Source organism: Phyllobates terribilis, unplaced genomic scaffold, assembly GCF_046119375.1.
Source record: "Phyllobates terribilis strain yellow unplaced genomic scaffold, ASM4611937v1 Scaffold_815__1_contigs__length_636389, whole genome shotgun sequence".
Lineage (NCBI taxonomy): Eukaryota > Metazoa > Chordata > Amphibia > Anura > Dendrobatidae > Phyllobates > Phyllobates terribilis.
Window position 1 is genome coordinate 229,318 of NW_027363575.1, and position 18,624 is coordinate 247,941.

Here is an 18,624-nt window from a genome sequence, read left to right on the forward strand (position 1 = left end):
ATCACTCCCCCATAGTAAATTACTCCCCATAGTTAATCATCCCCCAGCCATACCATAAATCACCTCCCATAGTAAATCAACCCCCTAGCCAGACCATAAATCACCCCCCATAGTAAATCACCGCTAGCCATTCCCTTAATCACCCACCCATAGTAAGTCACTCACTAGCCATAAATCACCCTCTATAGTAAATCACCCCTCATAGTAAATTATCCCCCAGCCATACCATAAATCACCCCAAACCATACCATAAATAACCCCCATATTAAATCACCCCGCAGCCATGCCATAAATCACCCCCATAGTAAATCATCCCCCCGCCACACAATTAATCACCCCTGATAGGAAATCACCCCTAGCCATACCATAAATCACCCCCAGCCATACGATAAATAACCCCCATAGTAAATCACCCCGCAGCCATAGCATAAAACACCCCCATAGTAAATCATTCCCCCGCCATACATTAAATCATCCCCATAGTTAATCAGCCCTTAGTTATAGCATAAATCACCCCCTATAGTAAATCACCCTTCATAGTAAAGCATCCCCCAGCTATACCATAAATCACCCCTCAGTCATACCATCAATCACCTCCCATAGTAAATCACCCCCTAGCCATAATATAAATCACCTCCTATAGTAAATCACCTCCCCAGCCATTGCATAAATCACCCCCCCATAGTAAGTCACCCCTAGTCATTCCATAAATCACCCCCCATTGTAAATCCCCCCCACCCATACAATAAATCATCCCCCACACTAAATCTTCCCCCAGCCATACAATAAATCTCCCCCCCATAGTAAATCTTCCCCCAGCCATATCATAAATCACCCCCCAGCCATGCCATAAATCACCCATCATAGTATATCGCCCCCAACCAAACCATAAATCTCCCCCTTAAATATAATAAATCTCCCCCTATAGTAAATCACCCCAGCCATATCATGAATCACCCCCTAAAATAAATCACCCTCCATAGTAAATCACCCCCCAGCCATAGCATAAATCACCCCCCATAGTAAATCACTCGCCAGCCAAAACCATAAATCACCCCCCTAATAAATCACCCCCAGCCATATCATAAATCACCCCCTATAGTAAATCACCCCCCAGCCATACCATAAATCACTCCCTATAGTAAATCACCCCCCAGCCATGCAATAAATCACCCCCAATACTAAATTACTCCCTAGCCATACAATAAATCATCCCCTATAGTAAATCACCCCCAGTCATATTATAAATCACCCCCATAGTAAATCACCCCCAGCCATAATATAAATCACCTCCCATAGTAAATGACCCCCAGTCATATTATAAATCACCCCCCATAGTAAATCACCCCCCAGCCATACCATAAATTACCCCCATAGTAAATCACCCCCTAGCAATACCAAAAATCACCCCATAGTAAATCCCCCCTGACAAACCATAAATCACGCCCCAGCCATACCATAAATCACCCCCATAGTAAATCACCCCTAGACATACCATAAATGACCCCCATAGTAAATCACCCCTAGCCATACCATAAATCAACCTCTATAGTAATTCACCCCCCAGCCATACCATAAATCACCCCCATAGTAAATCACCCTCTAGACATACCATAAATGACCCCCATAGTAAATCACCCCTAGCCATACCATAAATCACCCTCTATAGTAATTCACCCCCCAGCCATACCATAAATCACCCCCATAGTAAATCACCCTCTAGACCTACCATAAATCACCCCCATAGTAAATCACCCCTAGCCATACCATAAATCACCCTCTATAGTAATTCACCCCCCAGCCATACCATAAATCACCCCCATAGTAAATCACCCTCTAGACATACCATAAATTACCCCTCATAGTAAATCACCCCCCAGCCATACCATAAATCGCTCCCATAGTAAATCACCCCCCAGCCATACTATAAATCACCCCCCATAGTAAATTACACCCTAGCCATACCACAAATCATCCTCTGTAGTAAATCACCCCCAGCCATATTATAAATCACCCCCTATAGTAAATTACCCCCCAGCCATACCATAAATCACTCCCATAGTAAATAACCCCCCAGCCATACTATAAATCACCCCCCATAGTAAATCACCCCCTAGCCATACCATAGATCTCCCCCCAGCCATAACATAAATCGCCCCCCTATAGTAAATCACCCCCCAGCCAGAGCATAAATAACCCCCTAGCCATACCATGAATCACCCCTATAGTAAATCGCCCCCAGCCATATTATAAATCACCCCCCATAGTAAATCACCGCTCAGCCATTCCATAAATCATCCCCTATAAGTAAATCACCCCCCAGCCATACCATAAATCAGCCCCCAGCCAAACCATAAATCACCTCCCAGAGTAAATCACCCCCCAGCCATACCATAAATCACCCTCTATAGTAAATCACCCCTCATAGTACATCACCCCTTATAGTAAATCACCCCCAGCCATACCATAAATCACTCCCCAGCCATACCATGAATCACCTTCTATAGTAAATTACCCCCATAGTAAATCACCCCCAGCCATACCATAAATCACCTCCTATACTAAATCACCCCCCAGCCAGACCATAAATCACCCCTCATAGTAAATCACCCCACAGCCATACTGTAAATCACCTCCCAGAGTAAATCACTCCCCAGCCCTACCATAAATCACCCTCTATAGTAAATCACCCCTCATAGTACATCACCCCTTATAGTAAATCACCCCCCAGCCATACCATAAATCACTCCCCAGCCATAACATAGATCACTCCCCAGCCATACCATAAATCACCCCCAACCATACCATAAATCACCCCCATAGTAAATCAACCCCCCCGCCAAGCAATAAATCACCACCATAGTTAATCAACCCTTAATCATAGCATAAATCACCCCCTATAGTAAATCACCCTTTATAGTAAATCATCCCACAGCCATACCATAAATCAACCCTCATAGTAAATTATCCCCCAGCCATACCATAAATCACCCCTCAGTCATACCATCTATCACCACCCATAGTAAATCACCTCCCCAGCCATAGCATAAATCACCCCCCATAGTAAATCACCCCTAACCATTCCATAAATAACCACCCATAGTAAGTCATCCCCAAGCCATACCATAAATCACCCCCGATTGTAAATCAACCCCCAGCCATACCTTAAATCCCCCCATAGTAAATCACCTTCTAGTCATACCATAAATGACCCTCCAGCCATACCATGAATCACGCCTCATAGTAAATCACCCCCAGCCATATTATAAATCACCCCCCATAGTAAATTACCCCCCAGCCATACCATAAATCACTCCCATAGTAAATCACCCCTCAGCCATACTATAAATCAACCCCCATAGTAAATCACCCCCCAGCCATACTATAAAGCACCCCCCATAGTAAATTACGCCCTAGCCATACCATAAATCATCCTCTATAGTAAATCACCCCCAGCCATATTATAAATCACTCCCCATAGTAAATTTCGCCCCAGCCATACCATAAATCAATCCCATAGTAAATCATCCCCCAGCCATACCATAAATCAATCCCATAGTAAATCACCCCCAGCCATACTATAAATCAACCCCCATAGTAAATCATCCCCTAGCCATACCATAGATCTCCCCCAGCCATACCATAAATTACCCCCTATAGTAAATCACCCCCAGCCATATTATAAATCACCCCCCATAGTAAATCACCCCTCAGCCATTCCATAAATCATCTCCTATGCTAAATCACCCCCCAGCCATATCATAAATCTGCCCCCAGCCATACCATAAATCACCTCCCAGAGTATATAACCCCCAGCCATATTATAAATGACCCCCCATAGTAAATCACCCCTCAGCGATTCCATAAATCATCCCCTATAGTAAATCACCCCCCAGCCTTACCATAAATTAGCACCCAGCCATACCATAAATCACCCTCTATAGTAAATCACCCCTCATAGTACATCACCCCTTATAGTAAATCACCCCCCAGCCATACAATAAATCACTCCCCAGCCATAACATAAATCACTCCCCAGCCATAACATGAATCAACTTCTATAGTAAATTACCTCCATAGTAAATCACCCCCCAGCCATACCATAAATCACTCCCCAGCCATACCATAAATCACTCCCCAGCCATACCATAAATCACCTCCTATAGTAAATCACCCCCCAGCCAGACCATAAATCACCCCCCATAGTAAGTCACTCACTAGCCATAAAATAAATCACCCTCTATAGTAAACCACCCCTCATAGTAAATCATCCCCCAGCCATACCATAAATTACCCCTCATAGGAAATCACCCCTAGCCATACCATAAATAACCCCCATAGTAAATCACCCCACAGCCATAGCATAAATCACCCCCATAGTAAATCACCCCCCAGCCATACTATAAATCACCCCTATAGTAAATCACCCTCCAGCCATACCATAAATCACCCCCATAGTAAATCACCCCCCAGCCATACCATAAATCACTACCTCATAGTAAATTACTCCCCATAGTAAATCATCCCCCAGCCATACCATAAATCACCTCCCATAGTAAATCAACCCCCAGCCATACCATAAATCACCCCCATAGTAAATCACCCCCCAGCCAGACCATAAATCACCCCCCATAGTAAATCACCGCTAGCCATTCCATTAATCACCCCCCCATAGTAAGTCACTCACTAGCCATAAAATAAATCACCCTCTATAGTAAATCACTCCTCATAGTAAATTATCCCCCAGCCATACAATAAATAACCCCTCATAGGAAATCACCCCTAGCCATACCATAAATCACCCCCAGCCATACCATAAATAACCCCCATATTAAATCACCCCGCAGCCATGACATAAATCACCCCCATAGTAAATCATCCCCCCGCCATACAATAAATCACCGCTCATAGGAAATCACCCCTAGCCATACCATAAATCACCCCCAGCCATACGATAAATAACCCCCATAGTAAATCACCCCGCAGCCATAGCATAAAACACCCCCATAGTAAATCATCCCCCCGCCATACAATAAATCATCCCCATAGTTAATCACCCCTTAGTCATAGCATAAATCACCCCCTATAGTAAATCACCCTTCATAGTAAATCATCCCCCAGCCATACCATAAATCACCCCTCATAGTAAATCATCCCCCAGCCATACCATAAATCACCCCTCAGTCATACCATCAATCACCTCCCATAGTAAATCACTCCCTAGCCATACTAGAAATCACCTCCTATAGTAAATCACCTCCCCAGCCATAGCATAAATCACCCCCCCATAGTAAGTCACCCCTAGTCATTCCATAAATCACCCCCCATCGTAAATCCCCCCCACCCATACAATAAATCATCCCCCACACTAAATCTTCCCCCAGCCATACAATAAATCTCCCCCCATAGTAAATCTTCCCCCAGCCATATCATAAATCACCCCCCAGCCATGCCATAAATCACCCATCATAGTATATCACTCCCAACCAAACAATAAATCTCCCTCTTAAATATAATAAATCTCCCCCTATAGTAAATCACCCCAGCCATATCATGAATCACCCCCTATAGTAAATCACCCTCCATAGTAAATCACCCCCCAGCCATAGCATAAATCACCCCCCATAGTAAATCACTCGCCAGCCAAAACCATAAATCACCCCCCTAGTAAATCACCCCCCAGCCATATCATAAATCACCCCCTATAGTAAATCATCCCCCAGCCACACCATAAATCACTCCCCATAGTAAATCACCCCCCAGCCATACAATAAATCACCCCCAATACTAAATTACTCCCTAGCCATACAATAAATCATCCCGTATAGTAAATCACCCCCAGTCATATTATAAATCACCCCCATAGTAAATCAGCCTTAGCCATAGCATAAATCACCCCCCAAGCCATAGCATAAATCACCCCCATAGTATATCACCCCCCAATCATACCATAAATCATCCCCTATAATAAATCACAACTCAGCCATACCATAAATCACCCCCCATAGTAAATCACCCCCCAGCCCTACTATAAATCACCTCCCATAGTAAATCACCCCCCAGCCATACCATAAATCAGCCCCCATAGTAAATCACCCCCCCAGACACAGCATAAGTCAACCCCCATAGAAAGTCACCCCCAAGCCATACCATAAATCATGCCCATAGTAAATCACCTCCTAGTCATACCATAAATGACCCCATCCATACCATAAAACACCCCCCTATAGTAAATCCACCCCCCCAGCAATAGCATAAATCACCCCATAGTATATCACCCCCCAGCCATACTATAAATCATCCTCCATAGTAAATCACCCCCCAGCCATACAATAAATCACCCCCCCAATAGTAAATTACGTCCTAGCCATACCAAAAACCATCCCCTATAGTAAATCACCCTCAGTCATATTATAAATAACCCCCATAGTAAATCACCCCCCAGGAATACTATAAATCACCCCCCATAGTAAATCACCCCCCCAGCCATAGCATAAGTCAACCCCCATAGAAAGTCACCCCCAAGCCATACAATAAATCTCCCCCCCAATAGTAAATTACGTCCTAGCCATACCAAAAATCATCCCCTATAGTAAATCACCCTCAGTCATATTATACATCACCCCCATAGTAAATCACCCCCCAGGAATACTATAAATCACCCCCTATAGTAAATCACCCCCCAGCCATACCATAAATCACCCCCAGCCATACCATAAATCACCCCCATTGTAAATCACTCCCCAGCCATACCATAAATCACTCCCCCATAGTAATTCACCCCCCATAGTAAATCACCCCCCATAGTAAATCACCCCCCAGCCATACCATAAATCATCTCCTATAGTAAATCACCCCCAGCCAAACCATAAATCACCCCCATAGTAAATCACCACTCAGCCATACCATAAATCACCCCTTAGTCATACCATAAATCACCCCCCTATAGTTAATCACCCCCCCAGCCATAGCACCAATCACCCCCTATAGTAAATCACCTCCCCAGCCATAGCATAAATCATCTCCCATAGTAAATCACCCATAGCCATTCCATAAATCACCCCAATAGTAAGTCACCCCCAACCACACGATAAATCACCCATCAGTCATACCATAAGTCACCCCCCATATTAAGTCACCCCAAGCCATACTATAAATCACCCACTATAGTAAATCACCCCCCAGCCATACCATAAATCACCCCCATAGTAAATCACCCCCCAGCCATATCATAAATCACCCCCTTAGTAAATCACCCCTAGCCATTCCATAAATCACTGCCCAGCAATACTATAAATCACCCCCTAATAGTAAATTACACCCTAGCCATATCATAAATAATCCCCTATAGTAAAGCACCCCAGTCATATTATAAATCACCCCTCAGCCAAACCATAAATCACCCACCATAGTAAATCACCCCCAAGCTATACCATAAATCACCCCCCAGCCATACCATAAATCACGCCCCTATAGTAAATCACCCGCCAGCAATACCATAAATCACCCCCCAGCCATTCCATAAATCACCCCCATAGTAAATCCTCCCCTGCAGGGCCGGCGTCAGCACCCGGCGCACCCGGGCAAATGCCGGGGCCCTGAGCAGGCAGAGGGGCCCACTGGCGGTCGCGCACCCCGCTGGGCTATGGGCGGAGGAGAGCGGTGTCAGCGCCCGCCCTTCTCCGCCGCTTGCTCAGGGCCCCGGCAGCTGGATACTTACCTCTCCCCGTGCCTCCGCAGATCAGCTGTCTTCCTGCTCTGCGCTCCCTGTGACGTCTAAGGTCAGAGGAAGCGGTGACGTCTTTACACCGCGCCCTCCCCTGAGCCGTCACAGGGAGTGCTGAGCGGGAAGACGCTGACAACGCTGGAGTTCGGACCCGAGCAGCGGGCAGCGGGCAGCAGGTAGCAGGTGAGGAGAAGGGAGGTGAGTATTTGATTTTTTTTTTTTTAATGTATGGAGGCATGGGGCAGTATAAAGAGAAAGGGGGGGAGGGGGTGGCATCCTCCATGGAGCATTATAAAGAAAGGGGGGGGGCATCCTGCATGAGGCATTATAAAGAGGGGGGGTGACATCCTGCATGAGGCATTATAAAGAGGGGGGGTGACATCCTGCATGAGGCATTATAAAGAGGGGGGGTGACATCCTGCATGAGGCATTATAAAGAGGGGGGGTGACATCCTGCATGGGGCATTATAAAGAGGGGGGGACAGCCTGTATGGGGCATTATAAGGTGGGGAACAGCCTGCATAGTGCATTATAAGGGGGGGGGTAACAGCCTGCATGGAGCATTATAAGGGGGGGACAGCCTGTATGGGGCATTATGTGGGGGGTAACAGCCTGCATGCAGCATTATATGGGGACCAGTATCCTGTATGGAGCGTTAAAAGGGGACCGGTATCCTGTATGGAGCGTTATATGGGGACAGGTATCCTGTATGGAGCGTTATATGGGGGCCAGTATCCTGTATGGAGTTTTATAAGGGGACCAATATCCTGTATGGAGCGTTATATGGGGGCCAGTATCCTGTATGGAGCTTTATAAGGGGACCAGTATCCTGTATGGAGCGTTATATGGGGGCCAGTATTCTGTACGGAGCCTTATATGGGGGCCAGTATTCCGTATGGAGCCTTATATGGGGGCCACTATTCCGTATGGAGCCTTATATGGGGGCCAGTATTCCGCATGGAGCCTTATATGGGGGCCAGTATTCTGCATGGAGCCTTATATGGGGGCCAGTATTCCGCATGGAGCCTTATATGGGGGCCAGTATTCCGCATGGAGCCTTATATGGGGGTCAGTATTCCGCATGGAGCCTTATATGGGGGCCAGTATTCCGTATGGGGCCTTATATGGGGGCCAGTATTCCGTATGGGGCCTTATATGGGGGCCAGTATTCCTTATGGGGCCTTATATGGGGGCCAGTATTCCATATGGGGCCTTATATGGGGGCCAGTATTCCGTATGGGGCCTTATATGGGGGCCAGTATTCCGTATGGGGCCTTATATGGGGGCCAGTATTCTGTATGGAGCGTTATATGGGGGACAGTATTCTGTGTGGAGCGATTCACCGGTTTCTGAGCTATTGTGGAATTTACAATAGATATCACTCATGTAATGTAAGAAGTGAAATCTTTGCATTGTACTATATATATATATTTCTCCGCCGTATCTCTGCATCATGAATCATGGTATGTGTTAAAGGGGCCCAGTGAGACTCTTTCGCCCGGGGCCCAGAAAAACCTGGAGCCGGCCCTGCTCCCCTGACACACCATAAATCAGCCCCAGTCATACCATAAATAACCCCCCTATAGTAAATCACCCCCCAGCCATAGCATAAATCACCCTCTATAGTAAATCACCTCCCCAGCCATACCATATATCACCCCTCATAGTAAATCACCCTCCAGCCATACCATAAATCACCCACCATAGTAAATCAACCCCCAGTCATACCATAAATGACCTTAAATAGTAAATTACCCCCATAGTAAATCACCCCCCAGCCATACCATAAATCACCCCACAGTCATACCATAAATCACCCCCCAGCCATACCATCAATCACTCCTCAGTCATACCATAAATCAATCCTCAGTCATAACATAAATCATCACCCATAGTAAATCACCGCCTAGCCATACCATAAATCACCACCCATAGTAAATCGCCCCCTAGCCATAACATAAATCACCTCCTATATTAAATCACCTCCCCCTCCATAGCATAAATCACCACCCCCATAGTAAATCACCCCCTAGTCATACCATAAATCACCCTCTATTGTAAACCACCCCCCAGCCATAGCATAATTCACCCCTATTGTAAATCACCCCCGAGCCATACATAAATCACCCTCTATTGTAAATAACCCCCCAGCCATACCATAAATCCACCCCATAGTAAATCACCCTCCAGCCAATACCATAAATCACTTCTATAGTAAATCACCCCCCCAGCCATAGCATAAATCATCCCCTAGAGTAAATCACCCCCAGCCATATTATAAATCACCCCCATAGTAAATTACCTCCAAGCATGCCATAAATCACCCCCATAGTAAATTACCTCCAAGCATACCATAAATCACGCCCCATAGTAAATCATCCCCCAGCCATACAATAAATCATCGCCTATAGTAAATCACCCCTTAGCCATACCACAAATCACCCCCCATAATAAATCTCCCCCCCCAGCCATACCATAAATCACCCCCTATAGTAAATCACCCCCTAGCCATACCATAAATCACCCCCCATAGTAAATTACTCCCCAGCCATGCCATAAATCACCCCCCATAATAAATCACCTCCTAGCCATACCATAAATCAACCACTATAGTAAATCATCCCCCCAACCATAGCATAAATTACCTCCCATATTAAATCACCCCTAGCCATTCCATAAACCACCCCCCCTAATAAGTCACCCCCAAGACATAACATAAATCATCCCCTTAGTAAATCAACCACTAGTCATACCATAAATGACCTCCAGCCATAGCATAAATCATTCCCTATAGTAAAGCACAACTCAGCCATACCATAAATCACCCCCATAGTAAATCACCCCCCAGCCATACCATAAATCACCCATCATAGTATATTGCCCCCAGCCAAACAATAAATCTCCCCCATAAATACAATAAATCTCCCCCTATAGTAAATCACCCCCAGTCATATTATAAATCACCCCCAAGCCATACTATAAATTAGCCCCTATAGTAAATCACCCCCTGCCATACCATAAATCACCCCCCATAGTAAATCACCCCCATAGTAAATCACCCCACAGCCATACCATAAATCACCTCCCATATTAAGTCACCCCTAGCCATACCAAAAATCACCCTCTATAGTAAATCACCCCCAGTCATATTATAAATCACCCCCAAGCCATACTATAAATTACTCCCTATAGTAAATCACCCCCTGCCATACCATAAATCACTCCCCCATGGTAAATCACCCCCATAGTAAATCACCCCCCAGCCATACCATAAATCACCCATCATAGTATATTGCCCCCAGCCAAACAATAAATCTCCCCCATAAATACAATAAATCTTCCCCTATAGTAAATCACCCCCAGTCATATTATAAATCACCCCCAAGCCATACTATAAATTAGCCCCTATAGTAAATCACCCCCTGCCATACCATAAATCACCCCCCATAGTAAATCACCCCCATAGTAAATCACCCCACAGCCATACCATAAATCACCTCCCATATTAAGTCACCCCTAGCCATACCAAAAATCACCCTCTATAGTAAATCACCCCCAGTCATATTATAAATCACCCCCAAGCCATACTATAAATTACTCCCTATAGTAAATCACCCCCTGCCATACCATAAATCACTCCCCCATGGTAAATCACCCCCATAGTAAATCACCCCACAGCCATACCATAAATCACCTCCCATATTAAGTCACCCCTAGCCATACCAAAAATCACTCTCTATAGTAAATCACCCCTCATAGTAAATCACTCTCAGCCATACCATAAATCACCCCTCATAGTAAATCACTCTCAGCCATACCATAAATCACTGCCTATAGTAAATCATCCCCCAGCCGTACCATAAATCATCCCCATAGTAAATCACCCCTAGCCATGCCACAGATCTTCCCCTAGCCATACCATATATTACCCCCTATAGTAAATCACCCCCCATTGTAAATCACCACAAGCCATACCATAAATTATCCCCAAAGTAAATCACCCCCAATCCATACCATAAATCACCCCCTATAGTAAATCACCCCTCAGCCATACCATAAATCACCCTGTATAGTAAATTACCCCCATGGTAAATCACCCCCCATAGTAAATCACCCTACAGCCATACAATAAATCACCCCCAATAGTAAATTACACCCTAGCCATACCAAAAATCACCCCCCTATAGTAAATCACCCCCCCCCCTCATAGTAAATAATCTTCTTTTTTTAAAATCTTTTTATTTTTATATAGCACTAACATATTCCCCAGCGTTTTACATACAGTACATTATTGTCACTGTCCCCATCGGGGCTCACAATCTAAATTCCCTATCGGTATGTCTTTGGAGTGTGGGAGGAAACCAGAGAACCCGGAGGAAACCCACGCAAACAAGGGGAGAACATACAAACTCCTTGCAGATGTTGTCCTTGGTGGGATTTGAACCCAGGACCCCAGCACTGCAAGGCTGCAGTGCTAACTACTGCGCCACCGTGCCGCCCATCACCCCTAGTCATTCTATAAATCACCCTCCATAGTAAGTCACCCCCAAGCCATACCATAAATCACCCCCCATTGTAAATCCCCCCACCCATACAATAAATTTTCCCCCAGCCATACAATAAATCTCCCCCCATAGTAAATCTTGCCCCAGCCATGTCATAAATCACCCTCCAGCATACCCTTTGTCACCTCCATAGTAAATCACAGCCTAGCAACACCATAAATCAACCCCCATAGTATGTCACTCCCTAGCCATAGTATAAATCACCCCCAATAGTAAATCACCCCCTAACCATACCATAAATCACCCCCCAGCCATACCATAAATCACCCCCTATAGTAAATCACCCCCCAGCCTTAGCATAAATCACCCCCTATAGTAAATCACCCCCCCAGCCTTAGCATAAATCACCCCCCACAGCAAATCAGCCGTCAGCCATACTATAAATCACCCCCCACAATGAATCTTCACTTCCATTCCATCTTCGGTGTCTTCAGCTCTGAAGCACAGAGCAGTTTTCACCAATGGCCGCCTCTGCAGCTGCCCACCGGCGAGCGACATCAGCAGCGTGATCACATGACCTGAGGTCAGAGCTTCAGCGCTGGGAGCCGGCACAATGCAGCTACTCTGAGCGCGGTCTCTGCTCAGAGAACTGCCGACTCCCAGTCCGGGGGGTGGCAGAACGCAGCCGCCGGCAAAGAAGACACATCGAACCGACTGCGCCCCACCTAGATATGCCTCTGTCTTACGTCAATCTCTTCTTGAGATTTTGGGAGCGTGAATACATCCAAAACATTGAACATAAGTCATTGGCATCAGTGATATCTTGGATGAGATTCATAGACGATGTGTTGTTTAGTTGGCAGGGCTCCTGTGAGGAACTTGAAAAATTCTTAAAACATCTCAATGACAAATGCATGGAATATTAAACTAACCCATCACATTGAGCTAAAGAAAAGTGATTTTCTGGATTTGGATATTCGTGTTGATGACCATGGACAGTTGCATACAAATATTTATTGCAAGAAAACTAGTGTCAATGCTTTCTTGCATGCCAAATCACATCTGGCACATGTAATACGGGCAATACCGACCGGCAATTTATTAGGGCACATCGTATTTGTGACCAAGACAAAGCTTTTGAAGAGCAGGCATGTGATATTACATCGTGGGAACAAAATGTAAAATATTCAACAGGCCTACTATCGGGCCAAACACACCAATAGACAATCTCTTCTCATTACTAAAAGGAAAAAGGAATCTTATGGGCATGTTCGATCAATCAAGAATTATCATTCAAGGTGGAAGGAGATGACCAATATCATCTCCAAATTTTGGCCAATTCTCCAACAGGATCAGACAATAATTCCTTTTCTATCAAATCGTCCATTTATTACGGCTAAATGTAATAAGACACTACGTGATATATTGGTTCATAATCATCATGTACATGATACGTCTTCATATATCTTTGCCTCAAAGGGCCCCAAATGGGGCACATGGAAGTGTGGCAACTGCAAAGTGGGCAGATATATTGAAAAAACAGATACCTTTCAGGATTCGATGGGTGAGCAGATTTACAAGATCCTGCATTTCATCAATTGTAGAACATCTATGGTCATCTACCAAGCCACATGTTCCTGTGGACTCTTGTATATTGATATGTTAACTCAGGAGCTGAGGGTACGTACTTTGTAACACATCAAACATATTAGAGCAGCGAGAAAATTTCTCAAGATGAGGTGGGTGCTATTTCTAAACTTAAACCTTTGGCGAGACACTTTCGGGATTGCCACCCTCATCAATGGCATCTCTTACGTGTCAAAGGGATTGACCATCTGTATCCTGGGAATAGGAGGGAAAATCTAGCCAAAAAACTGGCCCAGATTGAATGTAAATGGATCACCACTCGAAGAAGTATGACCCTCAGAGGTTTAAACGAACAGTGGGGTTTTTCGAGTTTTCTTTAAGTATATGACGCGCCCCCTGGGCCATGTTCAGGGGATACCCGGAGCCGGATCTGACAGGGGTAGTAGTCCTCGTGGCGGTGACCCGGTCCGTGCCCAGGGTGTCAAACTAAGTGTGCGGCAGTCTTTGTAGATGTTGTTAAGTGTCGACTACGCCACCCGTTGATTTGCGGTCACAAGGCCGCCGCTGCAGAACAGTCCGCTGAGGCCGGTAGTATGGGTGCAGCGATGGTGGTATAACCCCCAACGGGAGGGGTATGGCCTCAGGGCAGCTGGTGCGGATGATGGGGGTAGTGATAGTGCAGAAAGGAGAGTCAGAGACGTGAGATGCAGTTTCAGGGTTTTTACTCACTGGTGTTCCTTCAGTCACTCTGGCCTTGAGTGACCACCCGAGCCATGCTGCATTCACCAGGTGTGGGACTCTGCTAACCCCCAGGCAGTTCCGGAGCGTGGTCCTGAGCTCCCTTCTCTTTCTCTCTCTGCTGGCCGTCCCCACCAGGGATCCACCTTTGTCCGGTTCCCTTGGGCCTCCTGGTGGCAAAACATTCTCTGGCTTTCCTGACCCTACTCTTGGTGTACCTTCCTGGTGGATGTGGTGAGGGTCGTGGCAAAGCTTGACCACGACCTCCGGTTCCTGGCTAAGGGTTACTTTTGCCTCCGCCAGCTTGGGATCCAGTGCCCTCTTCTGCCAACCCTTCACCCTTTTGGCTTAATTCTGGGATCTCAGGGTTCCCTCTGGCTCTGCGTCTCTGGGCCTTTCTTCTTCCTCCTCCACTACAAGCCTGGCCCTGGAGCTGGGCCCAGCAGGAGCCACAGCTCCCTGTCAGCCCTCCTGGCTGAGCTCCTCTGCTCGGCTTCTCCTCAGGCTGAACTGACTGACTGACTGACTGACCCTGATCTAAGATGGTTCCCACCTTATATACTCCCTCTATGTGTGAGCTCAGGTGACCAGCACCCAATGAGCTCCTAGCCTTACCCAGACTGCTCCCCCTATCTGCCCCTACACTACTGGGATGTTCCACCCCCCTCCCACTCCAGCCAGGGACAGACACTGTCGTACCTGCACATATACCTAGTGGGAGTACCATCGGTCTGTCCCTCGGAAATGGGATGTATGTAGTGTATGCAACTAACTGAGCTCAGTTCCACACTCCATCCTTACCCGGGAGTGGAATATCACACCTCTGGGTTGAGGTGCAATACCCCTGTAGCAGCCGAATCCTCAGGGTGCTACATATACACTTGGATTTTTTGGTATATTCTCATCTTCAGTGTCTTGTCCTTATTATCAATCGAATCATATAATTTATATAGTCATAGTGGATTTGATTGAATAATATAATATATACATGTATTATTAGTTTTATTGTATATATAAATGGTAGTTTATGAGTTTGTGGAGGTATTTTTATGGGATATATGTGGATACTAATTTTTATTATCTCTTTCAGACTGGAGGACTCTTTGTATCATCATCATCGCCCAAACAGCCATACAGTTTCACATGAATTCCGTCACTAAGTATAACATTGGATATATATTTTTTGTATTATCCTCTCTATCATGATCACGTCTCTTTTTCATATATATATTCTTATTATATTTTATGCTTTTTTAATTTTCGTATATACACATATATAACTATCACTTACATAAACTTATACATTGAATTAAGGATATTAAATTATCATATATAAATAGCTGCTAGTATATTCATTTACCTCTATACATACACAAGGTAATTAGATATATTCATTTGTAGATGTCATATTTTTGTGGGTTCGTACAAGAATCAACATTTTAATACATACAGTCATACTTTATTATGGTTTTTTGTCTCCATCTTTGCTCTGATTTACCCTGGCTGCGCTGGCGCTGTGTGTTATATTACGCATGTGCTGCACAGAGTATTTAAGCAAATTATTCACCTGTATCATATACATGGTGAGAGTTTATAGTGTGTTTATACACTTTGACATATACACATTATATATGGCATAATATTGTGTGTGCGCACATTAACTATATTATATAGAGATCTTTTTCTGTATTTCATACAGTTCTATTTTGCTATTCTCATTATATTTCGGCTTTGATGTTGACCCACACTTTTGGCCTTTTCTACTATGGCTGCAGGGTTGCTGTGCACCACACTGCGCATGCTCCGGTGTGCTCTCGCGCCCGATACTGGGGTCTGGTCATTGAACTGCGACCTTTGGTCGCGCTTCGGTGATGCACATCCGGTCGCAGACAGGACAGCTATCCGGACGCGAGGGACAGTAATGGAGCCTGGTAACATGGCACCCTTGATTTGTAAGTAACCACAGCCGTAATCCCCCTATAAAACATCGCCCCTTCCTCCTCCACCTCACTCCCTGATGAAGCGGTAGCGAAACGTGCGTTGGAGCAGGTGGAGGGGGTGATGATGTGCCTCTGGTCAGTACCTATTCATATGCACAAATGAAACTTACTATGATCTTATTGCTCTTTGATTATTTTTTGCATTATGACATTTGATATTACATGGTGATCACTTTTACTCTTCACCATGTGGTTTGGATATGTATAGTTCCTTACATACATACATTTGTATTTTTGCGTAAATAATTTAAATATATATGGATATGCACATGCATATATATAACATGCACAATGCATTTTTTGGATAAAATCCATTTTATAAATAGCAGATTTTTGTGCATTAACAGTGGAATTACGTTTGGACATGCAGACTTATATATAACATGCATTATGCATATTTCTTGGGTTATATCCATTGGATGAACAATAGTTTTTTTGCACATAGGTATATATAATCTAAGCATTAAATCTTTAGACTTAATATAATACTTGTTTGTGCAATATATCCTTTTTTTGGTCTATATTTATTAAAAATAAAATTATATTGATATTATTCAGTGGGGTCAATGAAGTTATGACATTAAGATTTCGTATATGCATTTTAAATTTAATCATATAATGTATAATATTATTTTATGCAATTTATCATATATGGACATTTTGTAATTGGTATTCCCTGTATGTAGCATGGAGTGCATACTCATCCCCCTCCTCCTATAACAAGAATAAAATAATAAAATCCATGTACTCACCAGTCCTAAGTGTCCCCCGCTGTAATCCTCTGACGCCAAGGTGCCCTTATCTATTGCTCACTGTTGATTACACTTATAGGTACTTTGAGGGATAGACGACTTGTGAGTGGGGCGTCATTGTCGTACTATATTTTAGGGTGCCAAGCCTTGCGGTCAGGAAGGGTCATCATAGGTGACAAAAGGAGCAGACTAGTTCCCATTGATACAGTATATTGTGTATCATCCATATACTTTTGTATTTTTATATCACTAGTTTTGCACATTTATTATTTTTCACTTTGATCTTCGGAATATTTGTTTCTATGGATAATTGTAATTATCTTTAATTAAGGTTACATTTTAAGGGTTTTATATGCAAATAATATTTATTCACCCTTTGTTTGATATGCTATTAGTTGGTCAAATAAAAAAAAATAAAATAAAAATTCAAATCACCTCTTTCCCCCATTGAAAGTAAAGAGATTAAAATAAAAAATACACATATGTGGTTTCATTTTTTTAGTCTCTGCAATTCCACAAAAAATGCTGTAACAAGCGATCAAAAAAGTGACATTGATCACAAAATGGTATTAATAACAATGTCTTCTTACATCGCAAAAAAAGTCATCAGACAGCTCCATCGACTGAAAAATCAAAATGTTAGTGGTCTCGGAAAATGACGACAACCCATAATTTTTATTTTTTTTTCACCCCTAAAAAAATTGGATGTGTTGGGTATCGCTGTAATTGCATTGATGAGGAGAATAATACTGCAAGGAAATTTTTACTACAAAAGGTACACCATGAAAACAATTCCCAAAAAGCAATGTCCAAATTGCGTTTTTTCCACAATTTCACTGCATTTGGAATTGTTTCCCATTTTCGAGTACACTAGTGGTAAAATGAATGGTCTCATTCAGAAGTAAAACTAGTACCACAAAAAACAAGCCCTTATACGCAAGTGTGGACAGAAAAATAGTTATGGCTCTGGGAAGAAAGGGAGGAAAAATGGAAGCACAAAAACGGAAATTATCTGCGACGTGAAGGGGTTACGTCACAAAAAAGCAACGTGTGCATGAGACTTCAGGATTCTCATTCATTTTGCTGGCATCAGGAAACTCTTCAGGTTTTGTGACAAATCTGCACTGAAAAGAAACGCAGCAAAAACACAACGTGTGCACACAGCCTTACAGTAGGAGTGAGTATTTTGCCCATAACAACCAATCAGAGATCAGCTTTCCTTTTACCAAAGCAGGTTGAGAAATGAAAGCTGAGCTCTGGTTGGTTGCTATGGACAACAAAGACAATGTAATGAACCGTTTGATAAATGAGGCTCT

General features: G+C 44.1%; 1 long non-coding RNA gene across 1 annotated transcript in view; it reads left to right on the forward strand.

The window, feature by feature from the left end:
• Positions 1 to 15,772, forward strand: part of LOC141240292 (uncharacterized) — a 149,878-nt gene extending 134,106 nt beyond the window's left edge. The window contains exon 4 of the long non-coding RNA XR_012305560.1: positions 15,647 to 15,772. This is a non-coding gene — a long non-coding RNA (uncharacterized lncRNA). The remainder of the gene's footprint in view (positions 1 to 15,646) is intronic.
• Positions 15,773 to 18,624: the final 2,852 nt, after the last annotated feature.